Raw genomic sequence first — 24,745 nt, 5'->3', positions numbered from 1 at the left:
GAGGGACACCACTGATTGCAACAAAAACATATCTAACTCAGGTTATCCTATCAAAAGGGAAATTCTCTCAAAACATTTGGCTCATTTAAGGACTGGATGGCCTTCTCCACCAAGAATCACTGTGTTGTACCCTTGTATCTGCATGAAGTGAGTTTTGCCTTGGAATACCTGTAAGAATTAACTGAGATAATCTTTCTAGTTCTTTGGAATAGTTTCATCTTCTTTCACAACTCTGAACCCCCAGGTTACAAGGATGATCTTTGTCTTTTCCTTCAATACTAGAGTCAAAGTGACTGACCAACAATGGGTCTGCAAGGAATAGAAAAAAAAGTTGTGAGAAGATAATTTTAATGTCTAATCTAAGATCAATTTAGATGAAACCTATAATAGGACATTCCTGTGTTACTCAGTGCTAGCAAAAGAGGCTCCATTCCCCAACCTCAACATGCTCTGCAAGAGGAGATGGCTACACAGGGGCTGATATCCTCTAAGAACTCTAAGAAACATGGCAACTGTGGTTACCATGCAGGTGTTAAATGCAGGACCAGGTAAAAATATGGCAGTGACTGAGGACATATCACCCTATCATGTTTCCAAAAGGAAAACTCAACAAAAAGACATTGTGATATGATATCTGTACCTTAGGAGGATAAATGAAGAGGTACAAAGGTGTTTTACATTTAAGTGTTCAATAACTATTCTCTGCTTTTCTGATATGTGAATGATTATAAACAGCAACAAAAGATATTTTTCAAAATGCCATGAATAACCAAGTGAAAAATGAATTAAAATATTTTGTTAGTTGAAATGTAGCATGGGTAAGCATTAATAACATAGTGAAATAGATGCAGGAAGAAAGCATTTAGAAAGACTACATTTTCCATAAATATGGCAAACACAGTACAAAACAGGTGGGTGATCTCTAGGTAGAAAAGAGTGACAAGCCATGATACAAACCACAGCTACTCCAAATATGAATCCCTTACATAAATCAGGATTCTCCTGTAATGACCCTCCCTGTTTTCATGACCCGTTCTGAGTCAGTGTAAGGTACAGGCAAGGGACTACACAAAGAGGACTGCAAATCACACAATTGTAGCCAATCAGGCACAGGACAATACAAGCAAGGCCCTGGTTGCTAGTCCACTCTCACCATGTGGGCCAGAAAAGACAAAATATTGAGCTATATCTGTGTTGAAATGAAATTCAGTTGAGTACCTGACCTTAGAAAAGCCCAGGTCCCCACAGCTTGTTCTAGCTGTTTCCAACCGACCCTTGTCCCTTGTTGCAGAATACCTAAGCCCACAGAATTACCATTTTCTGGCTTCTACAACCTCTCTACAAATCAGCCATCACATGAACAGCAGATTGACAGAGACTATGACAAAACCACCCAGATATCAAGGAACCTGAAGATGAATTCAGAGCTTTGCTTAAGCCATAGACAAAAATATTTTAGATCATGAAGTCTATCTACCCTCTATTATCTATCTGTGCCTCTCATTGGAAAGTTCTCATCCTATAAAACTGGAGTGGAAAGGCTCCAGGCTCAGATTCTTCTAGTCCTGAGTGGCAAGAGAAGAAATTCAAAGTCTGGTTGCAGAGCAAAAGATTGAAAGGTTCTTAGCTACAACTCTTTTCACAAAGAGTGTTCCACCTTGAATAGCTGACTTTGTAAAGGATGTATTTGAATTTTACCTGGAATATAAATTTATATCAATTTACCAATAATAATATCAATAATGCATATTTACAAATAGTGAGAATTACTTTAAAATATAATAAATAATAATAGTGAGTATTATTTTAAATTTTCAGGTTTTATAACTTTCATGTTCTGGTTGTATGTATGTGTGTGTGTGGGTGTGTGTGTGTGTGTGTGTGTGAGAGAGAGAGAGAGAGAGAGAGAGAGACAGAGAGACAGAGAGACAGAGAGAGACTGATTATAGGCATGAACAACAACACTGAGAGAGACAGAGACAGAGAGAGAGAGAGAGAGAGAGAGAGAGAGAGAGAGAGAGAGAGAGATTAATTGATTGATTGATTATAGGCATGAACAACCACACCCAGATCATCCTCTTATAATTTGAAGAGGCAGCTTGATCTCTCCAAAGGAGAAAGGTCAGTACAACATCACTGTCCATCAAAACCAAATATGAGCTATGTATGTAACCTTGAAATTTTAGTGGTCACATAGTCCCTGAAAAACCTTGTAATAATTTATTTAACCCAACAAATCTGAAACATTTTCATTTTAATACATGACCAATTTAAAATTATTCATTAATTGTACATATTTTCAGCAAAAGCCCTTCACAACTCCCTCTGTGTTAAATTTCAACAACATTTCAATACTGGCAGGCACATTCAGGTGTGCCACACCTTCAGTGGCAAGATGCTGCCATATTGCAAATGCAGATCTGAGGTCTCTCATGCCCCTGAGTCCAGAATAGTGAATAACCTGATTTTTTTTTTCTTTTGATCAGAGGTGAGGAAACATGACTTTTCCTCCCAAGATCTCTTTTGGCCCAAGTGGGGAAGACATGGTGCCCTAAAAAAAGTAAGTCACCAAAGGTAGAATGCTGTTTCCCAACTGCTGTTCATCAGTGGCACCTCCCCTTGCAGACATCAAACAGTGAATAATGGGTGATGTGGTCTAAGAAGGAATGAATCCCATGTGGACTTCAGATCTGTCCTCACCTTAGACACCATTTTTTTTATATGAAAGGAATAGACTAAAGAAAAACTTCTTATTTTGCATTTTACCCTTAACCCTAGTCTTAGGCTTTGGTTGTTTCATCCTTTGGTGTGGAGTCCTATGAGAGTTTAAGCACTGTTAACATGTTTTCAAGTCTCTATGCATTTTTATGTACTCAAATAATCTAACAAGAGAGTAAATATTAAATCAGAAGAACAGGAACATGGTACCCATTACATGTCTGCTGCTTGTCGGTTAATTTGAAATTGGCATGCCATTATTACTGGCATCCTGATTGCAATGTGTGTTTCTTGCACAGCTACTAAGCATAACAAGCCACCACCACATTTTTAGACTATAATTAAGACAAGTTAGGCTCAGTTTACCTAGGCTATTCCTCTACTGTCTGCCAGGCTCCATCAGGAATATATTCTATTGCTTGATTTGTATTTTTGGGAGAGAGTTGGCGTCCCCTAGAGCACTATTTTACTCCACCCAATGGGATCTTATTGTTCATGGAGTTGTTGGAAGTTTGAAAGGAAAAACCAGAAGCTTTCAAAACATTTTAGACCTAAGCATAGAACTGGTACACAGTTCCCACCGGTAGATTACCACAGGAGGTCAAGTCCTGGTGGCCCAGATCCAACCACACTAGCTTGTGTGGGACCCGGGCTCACAGTACACCCGGGTCTACCCCTCCACCCAAAGGGCAGACAACCATAGGAGCCAGCCTCTGGCACAGGACCACCTCTTCTGACCAGCAGACAACCGTGGGAGCCCAGGCACAGCCCAGATCTGTCCACACCAACTTGCGAAGGACCCAGGTCCACGGTAAATCTGAGTCTGCCTGCCCTCTACCTGAGAGCCTAAGCCTAACCCACTTCCATCTTGGGACACTGCAGTCATCGCCATAGCCTTCACACCCAGTAGTCCCTAACTTTCTGATGGCAGACAGGGCCTAGAATCTAATGCATCTCAGAGCAGGCATCCCAAAGGGAATGTGAGGCCACTCTTTCAGCCCCATCTCTGAAAGACACTGCTTCCATCTTAGGGCACCTTAACTATTATCTCAAGTTAACTCAGCTATTGTAGCCACCACCTTTAGATGCAGTAGCATACATTGAGGGACACCAGCAGGGTCTGGAAGCCCAACATCAAGGTGAGGTACAGACAATCTGCATGGGTACTACAAGAATATAGGGAAGAAACTGAAATATCGCAGATCCACAATGAAAAAAAGGAAGACACATAGACACCATGAGAAAAACAAGGGAGGAAAGTGCCCCAAACAAACCAGGACTCTATTTTAACAGAACCCATGGACAGTGAAGTTGATGAAATATCAGAGAAGTAGTTCAGAAGGTTCATAATTAAAATGATCAGTGAATTAAAGAATGACCTACATGAGCAAATACAGGCAAAAATTGATCACTCCAACAAGGAGATAAGAGAGCAAAAGATTACTTCAAGAGAGAGATAGAGACTCTGGGGGAAAAAAAAAAACTACTCAGAAATCCCTGAAATGAAGGATACAATAAATCCAATTAAAAAAAACTCAAAAGAAAACATAACCAATAGACTAGATCACTTGGAAGAAAAAAATGTCAGATAATGAAGACAAAGTATACAATCTTGAAAATAAAGTTGACCACACAGTGAATATGGTAGGAAACAATGAACAGAACATCCAAGAATTATGGGACAGCATCAAAAGAACAAATCTAAGAGTTATTGGGATAGAGGAAGGCACAGTTTCAAACCAAAGGAATGCACAATCTCTTCAATGAGATAATATCAGAAAATTTCCCAAGCATGAAGAATGAATTGGAAAACCAAATACAAGAGGGTTACAGGACACCAAATGTACAAAATTACAACAGACTGAGGCACATGATAATGACAATGCCTAGCATACAGAATAAGGATAGAATCTTAAAAGCCGGAAAAGACAGGAATCAGATCACATATAGGGGGAGATCAATTTGTATCTCAGCAGACCCTCCAAGCCAAGAGATTGTGGAATAACATATACAAAGCTCTGAAAGAAAATAGATGCCAACCAAGAATCTAATCCAGCAAAACTAAGCTTTAGATTTGATGATGAAATAAAAACCTTCCTTGATAAACAAAAGTTTAAAGAATCTACAACAAGAAAGCCTGCACTACAGAACATCCTCAGCAAAATATTCCAAGAAGAGGAAATGAAAAACAACAAAGAAAATCAGCAAAGGGAGGTATTACAGTAAAGGAAAATGTAATCAGAGGAGAAACAAAGTGAAGTTAAATGCCAAAAATGTCTGGGAATACAAATCATGTCTCAATAATAATAAATAATAAATCAAAGGTATTTTTGTATATCGGTGACCCTCAGAAAGGAAAATGAGAAAAACTACCCCATTCTCAATAGCCTCAAAAAATAAATAGATAGATAGATAAAATACTTGGGAATCAATTTAATGAAAGAGATTAAAGATCTATATAATGTAACTTACAGAGACCTAAAGAAAGAAGTCAAAAAAGACCTTTGAAGATGGAAAGATCTACCTTGCTCTTGGACAGGCAGAATTAATATTATCAAAATGACCATACTGCCAAAAGCATTATACAGATTTAATGCAATTCCAATCAAAATCCCAATGACATTCCTCATAGAAACAAACAAAAAAAAAGCAGTCATGAAATTCATCTGGAAAAAATAAGAGACCCACAATAACTAAAGCAATCCTTAGAATAAAGAGTGAAGCAGATGGCATCACTATACCAGACCTTAAACTATACTACAGAGCAACAGTAACATGGTATTGGTACCAAAACAGACGGGCAGACCAATGGTACAGAATAGAGGAGACAAAACCCACAAAATTACAATGATCTTATCTTAGACAAAGGTGCCAAAAACATGCATTTGTTGAAGATAGCCTCTCAACAAATGTTGCTGGGGAAACTGGAAATTTATATGCAACAAAATAAAATTAAATCCCTACCTCCCACCATGTACAAAAACTCAACTCAAAATGGATCAGGGACCTAGGAATAAAACCAGAGACTCTGTGTCTAATAGAGGAAAAAGTACGCCCAATCTCCACCATGTGGGATTAGGCCTCAACTTCCTTCATAAGACTCCTTTTTTTTTTTTTAAAGAGGAGAGAGAGAGAGAGAGAGAGAGAGAGAGAGAATTTTTTTTAATATTTATTATTTTTTTAGTTCTCGGCGGACACAACATCTTTGTTGGTATGTGGTGCTGAGGATCGAACCCGGGCCGCACGCATGCCAGGCGAGCGCGCCACCGCTTGAGCCACATCCCCAGCCCCCATAAGACTCCTTTGGCACAAGAATTAAAATCAAGAATAAATAAATGGGATGGAAAAACAAACAAAAAATAAAAGTTTCTTTGCAGCAAAAGAAACAATCTGTGAGGTGAATAGAGAGCCTACATCTTGGGAGCAAAAATTTACCCCTCACACATCTGACAGAGCTCTAATCTCTAGGGTATATAAAGAGCTCAAAAAACTACATATCAAAAAATAAAATAAAATAAAATAACCCAATCAATAAATGGACCAAGGACTTGAACAGACGCATAACAGAAGATGATATACAATCAATCAACAAATATATAAAAAAATGTTCATCATCATTAGCAATTAGAGAAATGCAAATCAGCACTACTCATAGGAATGAGACAGAATGGCAGCTATTAGGAAGATGAACAACAGTAAGTGTTGGTGAGGATGTGGGGAAAAGGGTACACTCATATATTGCTGGTGGGACTGCAAGTTGGTGCAGCCAATATAGAAAGCAGTATGGAGATTTCTTGGAAAATTGGGAATGGAACCACCATTTGACTCGGCTATCCCTCCCCACAGTCTATGTCCAAAGGACTTAAAAATGCATACTACAGGGATACAGCCACATCAATGTTTATAGCAGCACAATTCACAATAGATAAACTGTGGAACCAACCTAGATGCCCTTCAATAGATGAATGGATTAAAAAAGTGTCATATATACACAATAGAATATTACTCAGCAATAAAAGAAAATAAAATCATGGAATTTGCAGGTAAATGGATGGAGCTAGAGAAGATAATGCTAAGTGAAGTTAGCCAATCCAAAAAAAAAAAAAAAAACACCCAAATGCCGAATGTTTTCTCTGATATATAGAGGCCGATTCATACAGGGGTAGGGAGAGGGAGCACGGGAGGAATAGACAAACTCTAGATAGGGCAGAAGGATGAAAAAGGAAGGGAGGGGGTATGGGGTTAGAAATGATGGTGGAATGTGATGGACATTATTATCCAAAGTACATATATGAAGACACAAATTGGTCAACATACTTTATATACAAACAGAGATATGAAAAATTGTGATCTATATGTGTAATGAGAATTGTAATGCATTCTGCTGTCACATACAAATAAAATAATAATAATAATAATAATAATAATAAATCCAAGGGAAAAAAAACTGGTACACTATCATGCTCACTGCATTCTATTGGCAAAGTATATAGACCATCCTACATCCAATGCATGGCAAGAACATTCTGTGTGCAAATGGAACTGAAAAAAAAAAAAAAAACACAGTGCCAAGGGCTGGGGAGAATGAAGAACTGGGGCTGTTTTTGCAGTCTTTTATTCTGCTTCCCCCCAACCCCAACACAGATAAAGTTTTTGTGACTTTTCAAATTAGGGAAATTTTCCAAGCACTTCATCTACTAAAAGTCTAGTCTGGGATGAAACTTATACTCACTACTGCCAGACTCTAAAACTCAAAGTGTTCTATACCAAACTAATCCTGCAGATGCTCTAGAAAAACAAGGAAATAAAGCAAAATGTCTGCAATAAAAGCAGGATTCCTTTTAGAATTATATATCCTGTGTACTTATTTTTAGAATGTTCATAAGAGAACACATTACCTGTTTTGGAAACCCTGGAATAATGTGAATAAATAGCTAAAGAAATAAAATTTAAACATTTTTTAAATTTCTTATCATGGGTTAAACTGGAAAGTGTTTACTGCACTTCATACATATGCAATGTTTTAATTCCTTTTTGGTAATTGTAAGCTATTTATCATTTTCAACCTAGACTAATGGAAAACACTGTACCTGAAACAACCTCTTACTGTGAAAGCAAGTACCCAAAACAGATCTGCTGGGGAAACATTTCCTCCAGCTACATTTTAACCCAATACCTGAGTATTGTGGAAGTCATCATTTCATTGTAACAGTGACGAGTACACTGGGAACCAAGCTTTTAATGTGTTAACCATTGTGGAAGACCTACACAAACCACAGCACTTGCATTACCTAATTTCTATCCTTTGCACACAGTCATCTTTGAGAGACTTTTTTTTTTTTTAGTCTTTGAACTCAATTCACACTTTCACACTTTCTGAGATTACAATATTGACATGGCACTGCGGTTTGTACTCTGCCTGTATGAGCATCAGTGTGGGAAAGGTTTTACTGGGAAATATTTCAATCCAAAAGAAAGTCAAACTGGGTATGATGCTGCATGTTGTAATCCCAGCAACTCAGGAGGCTGAGGCAGAAGGAATGTAGATTAGACATCAGTGTCAACAACTTAGTAAAGATCTTTCTCACAAAACAAAAACTAAAAGGGCTGAAGATGCAACTCAGTGGTAAAGAACATTTGGGCTCATACCTGTATTGAAAAATAAATAAATTTTTAAAAGGCCACTTACCAAATTGGGGCCAAAATGAAATGAAAAGATAACTTTTCTTCCCCCACCAGGGTTAGCACATATATAAATGCCTTAGAATATTAAAATCCATAAGAAGAGTAAACATGTCCTACTTTAAAGCAAAAAGCAAATTGTTGCTGTTATTCTAAGATACTTTACTTTGAGCAAATCAATCACATTTGCCATTTGCATTGATATATGATGTTCACACAAAACATACACACAGACTAAGTATTCATGTGAAGTTTCATAAATGTTCACACAGTAGATACTTTTGTATCACAAAGTAAAATCAGTCTTGATCAGAATACAACAAAAATCAGTTCCTTCTATAATAATCCAATAAGCAACCAAGATTTTAACAACTAGTATACATCAAATAATTACATTAATACAAATGTTTCATTACATAAAATTTTAAAAATATGTAAAATAAACTGAATAGTACAATATACTTGTCAACTAGATTCAACATCTGCTAATTATCTGCTATTTCTACTTTTTCTATGTCCCTACCTGCTTCCCATCCAAATCCCACTTTATTAAGTTTCGGGTGTGTTCAGATGGACACATATTGAATCTAACAAATATTAACTGTGCAGTTTTGAAAAGTACACCAATAAAATTTTATTGCTGTTAAGCATAGAATATTTACAATATTCCAAGAAAATTTTCTGTGGATCTTCTCAGTCAATATTTTCCTCCCCAGATGAAAGTTACAATCATGATTTTTTAAAAAAAGGGATTGATTTCGCCTAAAATCATTCAAAATACATGAGTTTTAGTACATCTGTTTCAGGACACAATATTTGGGACATTCAGCAACAAATCAATCCATTTGTGAGCCCCATGGAAAACTTCTTCACTGAAAAGAGTATGCATAATTTTCTTTGTCATTGCCAATTCACATGGTAAGTGTGATTGCATTGATAATTGTATTAGAAATAGTGTATATAGAGAGGAAGCCCTCTTCATTGTTGTTAATGAAGTAGAATTACTTTCTAATCATAACATTTTGCTTTAGGGATCATACCAATTGTTAGTTATTGAAAGACATGTACTTATCTGTTTCTCCATGGTTCCATGGTGAAAGAAAATTTTTAAACAATTCCAAACTGCTGAAGAACAACACTCATACAAGATACAATGAAAATGCATATGTAGAAAAATGAGATGAAAACATCTAAGATACTCAAAATGCAAATCATATGTTGGTTTGTGTGTCAGTATTAGATGGTACATGTTTCTAAAGGTTGAGTCTGGATTCCTATGCTGATCTTTTTACGATGGAGGCATGGTCAGTACCAGCTACATCTGCAGCCCACATATGGAGAAACATCCCTCTAGAATGTGGTGACTCTTCCTCAGGATGGTATGCTATGCCTTAGCAGTGCAGTTTTCCCTCTCAAGGGGCCTGCCTGAGAACTCATTGATGTTCACTTCTCCAACAGTGAAAAATCTAAAGAGCTTTTATTTATGTTTATTTTACCTACCAATATTCACCCTGTTGGGAATTAAAACTGAGAATTTTTTAAAAAACTGCATTCAGTTAAACATATTACATATTAACACACATAGTATTATTAGTAATGTGTGTGTGTGTTTATTTTACATGTAGGTGGACAAAATATTTTATTTTTATGTGGGGCTGAGGATAAATAAAACCTGGTGCCTGCCTCATGCATGCTAGGCAAGCCCTCCACCTCTGAGCCACAACCCCAGCACCAGTAAAATATATTTTGATCACAAAAAATATCAAGGGAAAGAGTGGCGTTGTTGGAAAGTTTTAAAAATCGTGCTGTTTGGCTAATTAAAATACAGCCAGATTCCCCTCTTTCTACATTTTATGTTCAACCTGTGTCATGTAACCTGTGGAAAAAATCAACATTATACTTTTGAGAGAATTAGAATTAAAAAGACAAATAGCATTTTTCTATTACAATAAAATAGCTTTGAACTTGTGGTCCCTTAGAAGCAACTCTTATTTTCCCACAACTTGGCTTGATAATGCTGCTATATATCATTGCTTTTACCATGTTCTACTGCTCACAGTGGCTTGTTTATATATACATGTTCTACTACTTAGAAATATTTTTTTGTTCTTATGTTTACCTTTCCCTACTCAAGCCTTTAGTTCCTTGGACCCTTTTTTAATTTAAGCTTATACTACATGACTTGGCAGGGTTTTTTCCTTACACTTTGTTGAGGTATAATTGATTTATAATAATTCAGACAGGTTTAGGTTGTGCCCTGAAGAACCTTCAGCACATCCATCGTAATAAATATATCCATTCCGCCCAGAATTTTTCTGCTTCCCCTTTATTACCCTCTTACTTGCATGAAACTGCTGCTGTGCCTTTTCTCACTGTAATCTTTTTTTGTTTGTATGTGTGTTGTCAATGGACCTTTATTTTATTATTAATTTACTTATATCCAATGCTGGGAATTGAACCCAGTGCCTCACACATGATAGGCAAGCACTATACCACTGAGCTATGACCCCAACCTTTTAATATGTTATATAATCATACATTCTATGTGTTCTTGTCCATCTTCTAGCAAGTTTTTGAGTTTCACATGTTGTGTGTATCTATGCCTACCATTTCAGTACTGAAAATTTCTTTTGTATATATTAAAATTTGTTTATCCATTCACTTATTCACCCTTGATATACATGGAAATTTACCTCTCATTAACACACTTAGTACAGACATTTCTCTGTGGTATTTGTGTAGAACCAAGTTTGTGTTTCCCTTGGTTGATGCCCAGGAGTGGAATATGTTGACCATGAGATTGGTGTACACTTTAAGAATATGCCAAGCACTTTCTTTGCAACTGTTGCACATTGTCAAAATTTTTAAATTTTATTTATTTATTGGTATGTGGTGCTGACAATGAAACCCAGTGCCTCACACATGCTAGACAAGCACTCTACCACTGAGCCAAACCACAGCACTCTCCAACATTTTTCTTTTCTGCTGTTTTAACTTTTATATTTAAATCTCTTTTAACTCTTCTATTCTTTTTTTTTCTTTTCTGCTGTTTTAACACATTTAAATCTGTTTTAACTCTTTTGTATTCTTTGCTCTTTTACTGCATTTTAGATTCAACTTTTCAGTGTCCAGAAAAAAAGGCGTACTGTGGGGGCTGTGGTTGTACCTCAGTGGTAGAGTGCTTGCCTAGCAAGTGTGAGGCGCTGGGTTAGAACCTCAGCACCACATAAAAATGAGTGAATAGAATAAAGGCATTGTGTCCATCTACAACAAAAAATATTTTTATTAAAAAACCTTGCAAGGCCTATGTTTGGAGTTACAATAAATTTATAAGGAAAAATATAAGAAAAAATTTAAATTTATAAAAATACTGAATCTTTTCATATATGACCATGATATATATATATATATATCTCAATTTATTTGCGTCTTTTCTTAATTTCTTTTAAGTATTGTGCATACTTTTCAGGATGTAAGCATTAAATACTATCTTAATAAATTCATTTTATTTTTTAGGTGGTGCTTAGGATTGAACTCAGTGACTCATACATACTAGGCAAGTGCTCTACCACTTAGCCACAGCCCTAGCTCTTAAATATTTCATATCAAAAGTTTTGTTATGGGCTGGGGATGTGGCTCAAGCGGTAGCGCGCTCGTCTGGCATGCGTGTGGCCCGAGTTCGATCCTCAGCACCACATACAAACAAAGATGTTGTGTCCGCCAATAACTAATAAATAAATAAATATTTTTTAAAAAAAGTTTTGTTTTTTTTTTTTTTGTTTTGATACCAGGGATTGAACTCAGGGGCACTTGACTGCTGAGCCACATTCCCAGCTCTCTTTTGTATTTAATTTAGAGACAGGGCCTCACTGAGTTGCTTAGTGCCTCCTCATTGCTGAGGCTGGCTTTAAACTCTCAATCCTCCTGTCTCAGTCTCCCAAGCTGTTGGGATTAGGGGCGTATGCCACCGCTCCCGACATCAAAAATCTTTTTTGATTTTTATTTTATTCTATTTATTTTTATTCTATTTATTTTTTAAATTCTATTTATTTATTTATTTATCTATTTATTTATTTATTTTTACCATTGAGTTAGTTTCCTAACTCAGCAAAGAATTGAACAGGACAGAAAGATAGTAAGAAAGCAGCAGGATTTTTGCAAGAGCAAAGGTAGATAAGTAACAGACTTCTCTGAAGAAAAGGTACCCTGGAACCACAACCTGGAATCCTAAAGGACAGTACTGACTGGTTCTTTTCATAGGTTTTGGGCCTTCCTCCTTTTTCAAACTTTTCTCCCTCTACTCTCTCCTTACTTTTGCTCATTGGAATCACGTGTGTACAGATCTATTTTAGTCTTTCTGCTGATTCCCCATTTGTGTCCATGGGCACATTTGTCAGCTAGGAATTTGGCCTTATTAGGGGACCCTCATTGTGCTCTTACTGTCTGGATCTGCCTCTGGCTTCCTTCTTTGCCATCCTGGCCTTACTGCCCACACTGTTCTGAATCTACCTCGGGTTGTTATCTGAAGGTTTCTTTGATGGGTTGTGAAACTTATTTATAAGTACTGAACCTTTTTTATGTCTATCATAAATGGTGCTATTTCAAAAGTTCAATTACTGCTGAAGGCAAATAGCCATGTCTGTAATTCCACCCACTCAAGAGGAAGAAGGCACAAGTGAAAGCCAGCCTGGAGAATTTAGTTGGACACATTCTCTAAGTAAATGAATAAATAAATGAATAATACTAACAGTAAAATAATTGAAGGGGGCTGGGGTTGTGATTGGCCCTGGAAGTGATCCTTAGAACTACACGCCCCCCCAAAAAATCACTGTCTGATATTTGTTGCTATGATATAGAGGAACTATTGATTTAAAATAATTTTTACAATGACTTTAATATTTTTGTGTAACTTTATTTGCAGAATTTATCCTTTTAAGTTTTAATCTTTCATCAGTAAAATAAATTTCTTCTTATTAGAATTTTAGGAAGTACAGATAAAATGAAAGACAAAAATCATCATGTTATAGTGTTTTTTTTAATGTTTGAAATGTGTTTTATGTGGACTTAAAGTTCCAATATTTCCAAGCATTCGATAATGACATTATTGGATTTGAACTGTAAAAAAAAAAAAAAAAAAAAAAAAAAAAAAAAGATGGTAAAGCCTAGGAGAAATACATAGAACAGAAAGCCATACAGTGATGATTTTCTTCTCTCCCAAGATGACTCCTAAACACTGGCCACAAATGGAGAGAAAGTGTCTCATCCAAACTGGGAGTGACAGTCTCTAGAAACACTAATCTCTTTTAAGACAACTTCTCCTGAGGTACTGACCGGTACTGGCCACTAATACTGCCAGCTCAAGGACTCAAATTCCTGAGTGCCCAGACTTGAACACACACTAAATCACCAACAACTTACATAAGCCCAGTCCCCTCCATTGTTTGGGGGCTCATTTTATTTATTTATTTTTAGAGACAGAGTCTTACTGAGTTTCTTCATGCCTCGCTTTTGCTGAGGCGAGCTTTGAACCCGTGAATCCTCCTGCTTCAGACTCCTAAACTGCTGGGATTACAAGGTTGTGCCACCACATTTGGCCAGAAATACATATTTCACTCAATTTCTCTTAATGGTATAACATCTTGCATAACTATAGGATGCTGGCACAAGCAGAAAGTTGGTCTCAGGTAGTGCAGCTTAAGCTTGCTCAGATTCACCAGTGTTACATATACTGGTATGTGTGAATGCTTCTGCAGCTTTATCATGTGTTCAGATTCATGTGCAGATTACCAGTCAAGATAGAGGGTTATATCATAAGCATTCCTCATTCTGTCCTTTCTAGATTTCTATAAAACTTTGTGTAAACTAGTATTATTTCCTCCTTAAATTGTTTCTAAAAGCTGTACACAGTGTTGCATGCCTGGAATTCCAGGTACTCAGGAAGAAGGGGGGCACCCATAATATTCTCGTTTGAACAACGTTGTGTTCACCAACTACACATTGTGAAAATTTTGTAGATCAGCTCTGTTCATCCAGCATCAATCTCCATGCAAGTTGCTGTGTCTGTCAGTACGTTTGTCCATGTTATTGCTCCGTGGTGTTCCATGGCGTGGACATGGAGCCCTTCATTGGACACCCCTGAAAGTACATTGGGGGTGTCTTTAGTTTTGTGGGTGCTTTTGAATCAAGCTGTGACATATGTGATTAGGGATATTTGTGGAACTGTTTCCATTTTTCCAGCATACATGCCAAGGAGAGCCACTTTTGGGACTATGTGTAATTGTTTAAGAAAGTGCCAAATCTATTTTTAAAGTTGCTCTATAACTTTACATTTCCACCAACAATATGTAATGTGACCCAGTTTCTCTGCCTTTTTGCCAAAATTTGTGTTTATTTTAGTGTCTTTATTTCAGTCACTCTGGTGGATGTGGATTGATTTCTCACTGAGGTTTTCATTTCTATGTTCAAAATGGCTAATGAATGTTTTCCATGTCTTTACTTTCCCTCCTTCTGTTTTCTTGAATGAATACAGTTGATCTTCCTGTAGATCTCGTATCCCATGATCAGATTACAGCAATTTGTATGTTGTAGGAGCTTTTTGATAGAATGTTTCTATATAGACAGTTGTGCTGGACACAGCTTTATATTTTCCTTCAGAGTCTGGTTTTATTTACTTTGCTTTATTGCAGTTTCTAAAACTTCTGGAATTTTCCTTTTATTTAAAGTGTGATGAGTTTTCATCGTGAGTGGTATCGAATTACATCCAGTGCTTTGTTTTGCATCTATTAAGATGATTATCCATTATTGTGATTATGTATCAACAAGCTAAACAAGAAATATTGAATTTCAAAGGCTGATACATCCTTACATTTTCAGGATAATTCTCACTTGGTCATGATGTAATGTCCATAGTTTATATGGCCATGATCAATTTATCAAAAATTTTAGAGGTTTTGCATGTCTTCTTGAGATATATTGGTCTATACTTTAATTTTGTGATACCTTTTTTCCCTTCAAAAAATTCAAATACCAGTGGTCTCATAGGATGAAGCCAGAAATGTTGCTGCATCTTCAAGTTTTTGCAACATTTTGTGTAAACTTATCATTATTTCTTTTTTAAATGTTTGGTAAAAATTAGCACATGGGTGCATGTCTATAATCTCAGGTACTCGGGAGGCTGAGGACAGGAGGATTGCAAATTCAAGTCCAAACTCAGCAATCCAGTCAGAACTTTTCTAAAAATGAAAACAGCTAGGGCTGAAATCCCAGCAGTTTGGGAGGCTGAGGCATGAGGAATGGGAGTTCAAAGCCAGGCTCCACAACTTAGCGACACTTTGTCTCTTAAAAAAAATACATAGAGAAAAAAAGGGCTGGGGATGTGGAACAGTGGTTATGTGCCACTGGGTTCAACCCCTGGTACTGGAGGGAAAATTTTTTAAAAAAGAAAAGAACAGCTAGTGGTGAAGCCCTTGCCCCCTACCATGTGTCATGCTCTGGGTTTAATTCTCAGCCCAATTAAAACAATAATTTTTTAGCTGTCACCAGTGAACCCTCTTGAGCCTAGGTTTAATGGGAATGTTTCAGCCAATTCCAATTATTTTAATAGCTGTAGGGCTCTTTGGGTTCTCTCTTTCTCATGAAAGCTTTAATAATTCTCGTTTTTTTTTAAGAAATGTAGACACATTTCTCTTTTATCAAAGTTGTTGAATTTGTAGGCCTAAAACTGTTCGTGATCTTTCCTTATTTCTGTATACTTAAAGTTCATAGGCTCTCCAGTGATATCCTGATTTTTACTTTCTAAATGTATTATATTGTGGTCAGAGAACATAGTTTGTATAATTAAAATCCTTTTGGTTTTTTTTTTGGTACTTGTTTTGTGGCTCAGACTAAGGTTGTGTCTTAAAAGTATTCTTTACAAGCCGGGCCTGATGGCACACACCTGTAATCCCAATGGCATGGGAGGCTGAGGCAAGAGGATCGAGAGTTCAAAGCAAGTATTCTTCCTGGTACCCTGGAAACCAATGAAAATTGGAAAATTGTCCTGCTGTTTGGGTGGAATGTTCTGAAAATTGAGAGGAATGTTGAAATCTCTAACAATAATTGTGTATTTTTCCTGTTTGTTTATACTGGCTTTTTCCTTCATATATTTGGCACTCTTTAGGAGCCTAATGTTGAGGATCACTATGTGCTCTTATGAATTGACACCTTTCTCCCTAAAGGACCTTTTTTTATTCCTGATATGATGGTATCTGCCTAGGAGTCTACTTTGCCTCATAAACAAGAAATTGAGAGTAGCATCCCTACTAATAGGACTGAGTGACATCATCATATACCTCCTGCCATGATACATGGGATAGGTACTTGACACCTAATCACTTAGTGACAAGGAGTGCTTTGTTCTTGAGCACCTTCTATATATTAGGGATGGATCCAGCACCCTCATATCTTCATGTCCCATCCTCCAGACCACTCTGCCAGTGGTGGAGGTGATGAAATTGATGATGAGATCCTCAAGTGGGGCATTCCTTGCCCAGTGGAGAACCCCAGATGGAGATCCCAGAGTCTGACTTCAAAGCTCTGTTGGTTCTGTTGGCCTGTTCACAGTGCTCTGCCTAAGGTGGTGAGCTGTGGGCTCATGGTGCCATTTCCTTGGGTGAAATAAATATTTTCTTCAGAAGGGGAAGTCTCACAACCGTGTCTTATGCTCACTTCTCAGCTGAATTTAATCTGTGTAAATATCATGGGGGCTCATCTTGGTCAGCAGTGCAGAGCAGAGGTCAATTAATTGCCTCAAATGGTGTCTGGCTGATCTTTGCCTTCAAGAGCCAGACAGTTGTGCCTTCCCCCACAAACATCATCTGCAGTGTCCTTGGAGTTTTCCCATGTTCCCTAGAAAAGCTGCTGTTTTCCCAGTTTCACTGTTTCTAAGGAGTGGCTGAATTGTATTTCTTCTAATCAAGCCAACTACACTCCTTGTCAATGCTTGAATCATAGCTTCTCCGTCACAGTAGGCTTACACAGGAGTTTATGTTACTGACAGCACCTATAACACCAGTGTTTGTGGTACACAGCACATTTCAAATACGTGGACTAGGTGGAATGTCCCCATGCATAGATGAGGAACTGTGGTTCAGTGGGATGTGTCACCAGTCTGGCATCACTCAGCTAGGAAGAGTAAGATCAGGATAGGGCCCAGGCCTTCTGACTACAAATCCATTACTTGGATCATGCTCAATCCTGCTTTACTTGGGATCCTGGAATAGTCATCCCTCCGATAATGTTCTGGACCAATCCTTCTGTAGAAACTGCTGCCTCCTGAGCTGCCTCTGGGTTTATTGTTTTATTTTTTATCACGAAAACTTTCAAACATACATGAAAGCATGGTGAGATATGTTTCCATGTACCTGCCCCTGCACACACTTCAGTAGTTATCACTACCTCTGGATTGTATGTTGACAGTTTCAACATGTAGCACTAAAAGATAAAGCTGTTTCATTATTTGCACTTTACTTACTCTTTTACCTTTCTGTTTAAGAGTTTGCTTGAATCAAATACAGATAAATGCCACACATTGTAGTTTTTGAGCAGTGTCTTTGTTTATTCCTCTTTTTTCCTTCTTATTTATTTATTTTGGTACCAGGAATTGAGCCTGGGGTGCTTAACCACTGAGCCATATTCACAGCATATTTTTGGTTTTTGAGACAGGGTCTTCCTAAGTTTTTCAGGGCTGTACTAAGTTGCTGAGGCTGGCTTTAAACTTGAAATCTTCCTGCCTCAGCCTCCCAGGTGCAGCTCCTGGGATTATAGGTGTGCTCATTTTTATTGTTATTATTTATTTATTTGGGGGATGGTGCTGGGGATTGAACCCAGCCAGGGCCTTGTGAATGCTAGGCAAGCACTCTACCAACTGAGCTGTATCCCCAGCCCCTTTATCAGTTATGATATATATATATATATATATATATATATATATATATATATATATACACACATACATACACACACACATATATAAAATATGCAAATACTTGGGGGGGTGTGTGTGTATGTATATGTATATATATATATATATATATATATATATATATACACATACATATATAGTATGTAGTTGTAGGACGTAATACCTTTATTTTATTTTTATTTGTTTTAATTTTATTTGGTGCCAGGGATCAAACCCAGTGCCTCACACATGCCAGGTGAGCACTCTACCACTGACCCACAGCCCCAGCCTTCATTTATTTTTAAATAAATAATTCAAATACAAATATTGTGTGTGTGTCTGTAATTTTCTGCTTACATGTGGTATTGAGGTGTATATGCATACATATATACACATATATATATATAATCTTGTCTTGTGATTTTTTCTGGAAATATCCCTGTTCTCTGATGGCAGAACGTGAACTAACAGTTCCACTGAGAAACTCTTTTCCACCCACAACCGTGCCTTGACCTCATGTCTTTTAGGAAATTTGTGGGGAGTCTGTATTGTTCTCTGATCTTGCAGACTTGGTTCTGAGAACCCAAGGACTTGTACCTGTCTGACCTGTAGTTTGATTGGCAGCTGGAGCGTGATGGTTAACACTGGAAATGGGACTTTGTCAAATGTACTTCATGGAAGCCTGAAGATACATTAGGCTTTCAATGGTAGGTTGTAAGTATATTTGTGTGTGTCTGAGGGAGAGAGAGAGGCAGACCAACCTTTCATTACACTGAAATATCAAGACATGAGACTTAAATAATGTGGATTTCAATTAAGCATTTTGCAGAATCAGATTACGAATGCCACAAAAGTCTTCCATGGTGAAGATGAGTTGCTTAACACTAACTCATGCGTTCAGTAGACCTCCTTGGGCATTGAGCTTTGGTGATTTCAGGTGTAATGAAGAGCTCATCCTTGGGTTCGGTGCACAGTCATAGACAGTACATAGGGCAGAATTTTTTTTTAAACAAAATTCACATTTTATTTAGATTGAAATAAACTATACAAAATTGATTTTCTTCACCAAAAATAACAGCAATATTTTCTGTATTATTTCTAGATAAACCACGAAACATTTATTTTGTAGGTTTTCCAGGTTTTGCTTATAAATCAAGACGAGGCAGTAGATATAGTCATGGAAAAAGAAAACAGACAAGTTGCCCATATCCACAGCCTCTGATTCTGTCTTGACCGTGAAGCAGAAGTGTTCACCATTTACCTGCTAAAATGAAGGTGTAGGCTTATGAAGACGTAGACTCAACAAGGGAATGTAAACAGCAACAACCAGATGTGGAACAACTACGGCAAGCTCTTCCACTCAAATTTTAACTGTCACTTGTTCTTTAAGTTCTTTTGATAAAGACAAAATCTATACTGAAATCTGTTTGGTGAGCTCACAACTCTGGTTAATTCCCTTAATTGTCCATTACAGGTTTTAACACACTTAAAACTCCTAATAGTCAAAGGTCAACAGTAGGCTTCATTGTAACATTTCATAAGATGTATTCTTTTCTTATACCTCCTCAAAATTTATTTCTTCAAAATTGATAATAATACCTGACAACTGGATCCATAGTAATAATACATTTTATAACCTAAAAGACTTTAACTAAAACAATTTCAGAGTGCTACTAGCAGAGGTCACGCAGAGGTGAAATGTAGTACTTCCAATGCAGTCTTCTGGAAGAACAGACAATTTTTCAAAGCACGAGAGCTCAAACAGGTGCCATGTACATAGGCAGATTACCAATGGCTAATGTATTCATGAGGCCTGTAGGCAAAGATATTCAGTGATAAGTGACCTACATATACCTGGTGTTAACTCTTGCGCTAAGGGTGTCCTATTGAGGAATTTGGAGCCTGACCCCACAAAGCCACAAAAAAGTAATTTTAGCTTTAGTATAAATTACTGCAAATTCTGAACCTGCTTGGAATGCCTGCCTGTGCCTTGAACTCACCCATGCCTAGCTCTCTGACCAGATAGCAGCCCTCTCTGAAACTTTAGTGACACCTCATAAATATTGGCCTTCCCTGACCAGATAATGACCCTCTCTGGCTCTAATAATCCTCATGAATTCTGATGTTGGGGCCAGCAAAAAATGTAAACTACCGTTTTTGTGATGTTTGTCAGAGTTCTGTTATCTGTAACCTCCCTTTGTGTAACTTTCCGGACTGTGAAGCTGGGCTGCAGGAAAGCTGCTGTTGGTGTCTTGTTTCCTGAGGTTTTGGGTGGGAGAAGCAGCCTGGCTGGTCAAAATAATAAGCTTGCTTTACTTTGATTTTAATTGGAGTCAGTGGTCTTTTCTTGCATCCTGGTCTAACACATTGTTAATGTGAATAATAGAAATATTTAAATTTCCCTTGTGCCTTACATCTGTTTTCATTGGACATTGTCGCTTTAAGAGGTTGCTTCCCAGTTCAATCTGCCTCCTAACAAGAGCAGAAAAGTTAAATGAAATTTCATAGTAATTGTCACTATATCATTTTCAACCATGAATAATATACAGGCATATGTAATCCATAAACGGAAATTACATTATATGCAAGGTTAAATGAAAATGTTATGCTGGTTGGAAGCTCTGGGGTGCAATTCCCAGACCTCGGGGGGAAAAAAAACCCCAAAAATCCAAGAAAAAAAAATAAAACAACAACAAACCAGGATGCAACCAAGAACCTGCCATTCTGGCCTTATTCATGCAAGGATTGGACATAATTCCCTGTCACTCAAAAAGAAGGCTTACTGGGCTCATACTGGGGGTGGGTGGGCAGGCACCCAAGCCCTGTCCAATCAGGAGCACTTCCTGACAACTGTCCAATCCTGTGTGCAGCCAGCGAGAAGGGGGCGGGCTTCCTCGATCTCGTGGGGTCCTTTTCTCCCGAGTCCGCCATTCCTACTGTTCAGCTGCAGGATCGTCTGTCACGTTTGGAGTCCCCGGTTGCGGTGCTGTGCGGGTTCTGAAGATTCCTGGGTCGTAGGCTTGGCTTCTGAGCACGAGGAAATGGTGAGTGTGGCGTGGCATCCGGATCCTGAGAGGGAGGCGGGCGGCGGGCGGCAGGGGGAGGGGAAGCAGAGACTGTTGGAACCGTGGATGTGGCGGAGCGGGAGCCGGCGGACGCGACTCCAGGGAATCTCGCTCTACTCTGCAGGCTTGAGCTTCCTCGGGGCGTACCTCCCCTCAGTCCCAGTACCCCCCCCCCCCCTCAGTCCCACTGGCCCTCCAGATGGCGAGCGTGCCCGTGGCAGAACCGCGAACAGCCTTCCCCACCCCCCAAGGGCACCCTCAGCCCCCGGTTCTAACCCTATCTGGCCGCCATGTGGCTGCAGCCAGTGTCTTCCCAGATGGTGGTGGCTGACTGGGGGCAGGATTATCTTCATCCAGTCTCCACCTGCGGGTTTCCCGCGGGAGAGGAGGTGTAGGATATAGGGAACTCGCTTCTTCCTGAGCTAGCTCGTTTGCATTTTTACTTCATTTTTTTTTCTTTACTTTAGTTTGTTACTGGACCATTGAGGAGAGGGATACTTTAAGAACTGATCTGGGTTTCTGGTACTTTTTTTTTAAATTTATTTTTTATTAGTAGTCGGAAACAATACCCTTATTTTGTTTGTTTATTTTTATGTGGTGCTGAGGGTCGAACCCAGGGCCTTGCACTTGCTGGAGGAGCACTCTACCGCTGAGTCACAATCTCCCCCCCCCCCTCTTTATTATTATTTGAGACAGAGTCTAGCTAAGTTTCTGAGACTGGCCTTGTTATGGATTGATTTCTCTAGACTTCTCTATCGCTATTTAATATATAGTTCTAACATACCTGCAAATGGATTCCTGTGTGGAGTTTGTTTATATTGTTATTCCTTGATGATTAACATAATAGTATAGTTTCATAATATGCATGGATGTCAAGTAAGGACTTCTCTCCAAAGCATATTTGGAGATCTTTATCATTAATTAGATGGTGAAACATTTCTAGGTCTCTGTAGCTCCAGTTTTGTTTAATGGTGTCTGTTTTTGTTCCAGAAACACTGTTTTCGGGTTTACAGTTTACAGAATTGCTTGCTATTCCATAAGACGCTGAGGGTTTTTTTTTTCCTTCTAGTTATGAGAATAATAATATTGTTATTTTGATCAAGATTATATCCCATCTGTAGGTGGCTTTAAGTAATCTGATGGCTTTTTTTCAGTGTATAGATGGCTTTAGTTTATTTAGTTTATTTAATGTAGATGGCTTTAGTTTATCTGTAGATGACTTTAATGTTCTCAGTGTTTTGTAATTTTTCTCATGGAAATTTTTACTTTCTTTTGTTAGACTTATTGCTAAGCATTTTTAAGTTATTTGCAATAAAACAAGTTTTTTGATTTATTTCTCAACAGATTCATTATTGTGGGCAAAAGTTATTGATTTTCATACTGATTTATTTATTCTGTAAGTTTGATGCATTTATCACCAGTAGGAATCTTCTGGTGGAAACATTAGTATTTTCTAAGTTTAACCTTATTTCATCTGTAGACATATAATTTGACTTCTTCCTTTCCTATTTGTATCCCTTTAATTTTTGCCTCTTGCTAAAAGCTTCAGCTAAATTTAAGTATTTACTGTATAGGAGTGGTGGGGGTGGGTGTCCTCTCTATTTTTCATCATTTAAAGGCACCGCATTCAGCTCTTCCCTATTAAGTAGGAAGCTGGCATTAGATGTGTTATGTAGCCTTTGATGTTGAAGCAATTTCCTTCTATTCACAGGTTCTTCAGATTATATATCTGGATGTGATATTGAATTTTGTCAAAGGCTTTTTTTTTTGCATTTATTGAGATGATCATGTGAATTTTATATTTGTATTTATGTGGTGTATTATATGTATATTGATTTGTGCTTGTTGCAGTCCTGCAATAAAAACAACTTTATCATGCTGTATGATTTTTGTAATGTGCTATTAAATATGATTTGGTTTGCTATCACATTGAGGGGGTATTCATCTAAGTTCATTAGTTATATTGGTTTGTCATTTTCTTCCCTCAAGAAGTGTTCTTATCTTGCTTTGGTTTTTGTTTGGTAGTACTGGGGATTAAACCCAGTACCATTCAATTCATACAATCCCAGTTCTTTTAATTTTATTTTGAGATTGTTAAGTTTTGGATGTGAGGTGTACCCCAAATGCTCACATGAGAGACAATGCAAGAAGATTCAGAGAGGAATTGGTTGGATTGTGAAAGCCTAACCCTATCAGTGAATTAATTCTTGCATGGGATTAACTGAGTTGTCACTGGAGGGAATAGTGCATTGGGATCAGGGCTTTGGGGTATATATTTATGTCTGGTAAGTGCTTTCTCATCACCATGTGAGCTGTTTTCCTCTGTCACACTCTTTCTTTCCATCATGATGCTCTGCTTCACTTTGAGCCCTGAGGAATGAAACTGGCCTTCTATGGACTAAAACCTCTAAGACTCCAGGCCCTGAAATAAACTCTTCATCCTGTATAAATGTGCTCATTCTTTTAGTCACAGTGGTTAAATAGCTACTAACTAAAACACAAGGTCTTTCTAAATTACTGAGGCTGGCTTTGAACTTGTGATCTTTCTGGCTCAGCCTCCCAAATTTTTCGGATTATAGGTATGCAACACAGTTTTATATTATAGGCATGCAACACAGCTGGTCTCCTGCCTGGTTTTTAAAATCATGATGATACTGGCTTCATAGAATGAATTGGGGAGTGTTCCTTATTTTTCTAGTTCGAGGAATAACTTGAGGAGCATTGTGTTAATTCCTCCTAATGTTCTGGTAAAAGTTAGTATTGAAGTCATCTTGTCCAGGAGATTCTGTGTTGAAAAGCTTGGTATTATTGCTTTATTTGCATTCCTTTTTTTTTTTTTTTTATTTGCAGGGTGGGGATGTACTGGGGATTGAACTCAGGGGCACTCTGCCACTGAGCCATATCCCTAGCCCTCTTTTGTATTTTATTAGAGACAGGGTCTCACTGAGTTTCTTAGCGCCTTGCTAAATTGCTGAGGCTGCCTTTGGACTCATGATCCTTCTGCCTCTGCCCCCCCTAGCTGCTGGGATTACAGGCATGTGCCATTGTGCCCAGCTGCATTGAATTTTATTGTTATTTTATGTTTTCAATATGCAGTTTGTTAAATTTTGGTAGGTCATGTATGCCTTGAAATTTAACCATTTCTTCCAGATTTTCCAATGTATTAGAATATGAGTTTTCTAAATAGTCCTTGATAATCCTTTCAATTGCATTGGCCTCTGTAGTGATATTGCTTCTTTCATCTCTAATTTTATGAATTTCTCTTTCCTATGATTTGTTTGTCTAAGGGTTTATTCATTTCATTAATGTTTTTTTTAAAGAACCAACTAGTTTCTTCATC

The 24,745-nt window shown here is 37.8% G+C and overlaps 1 protein-coding gene across 2 annotated transcripts in view; it reads left to right on the top strand.

Moving 5' to 3' along the window:
- Window positions 1–21,226: 21,226 nt before the first annotated feature.
- LOC308643747 (uncharacterized protein) overlaps window positions 21,227–24,745 on the top strand; it is a 738,434-nt gene continuing 734,915 nt past the window's right edge. The window contains exon 1 of one of the 2 annotated variants that reach the window (XR_014020799.1): window positions 21,227–21,384. The gene's annotated coding sequence lies outside the window, so the exon portion shown is untranslated. The remainder of the gene's footprint in view (window positions 21,385–24,745) is intronic. The other variant, XM_081283889.1, reaches the window with a different exon arrangement.

This window comes from Spermophilus citellus, assembly GCF_964194105.1.
Source record: "Spermophilus citellus genome assembly, chromosome: 3".
Taxonomy (NCBI): domain Eukaryota; kingdom Metazoa; phylum Chordata; class Mammalia; order Rodentia; family Sciuridae; genus Spermophilus; species Spermophilus citellus.
This window is presented reverse-complemented; position numbering and strand designations above follow the sequence as displayed.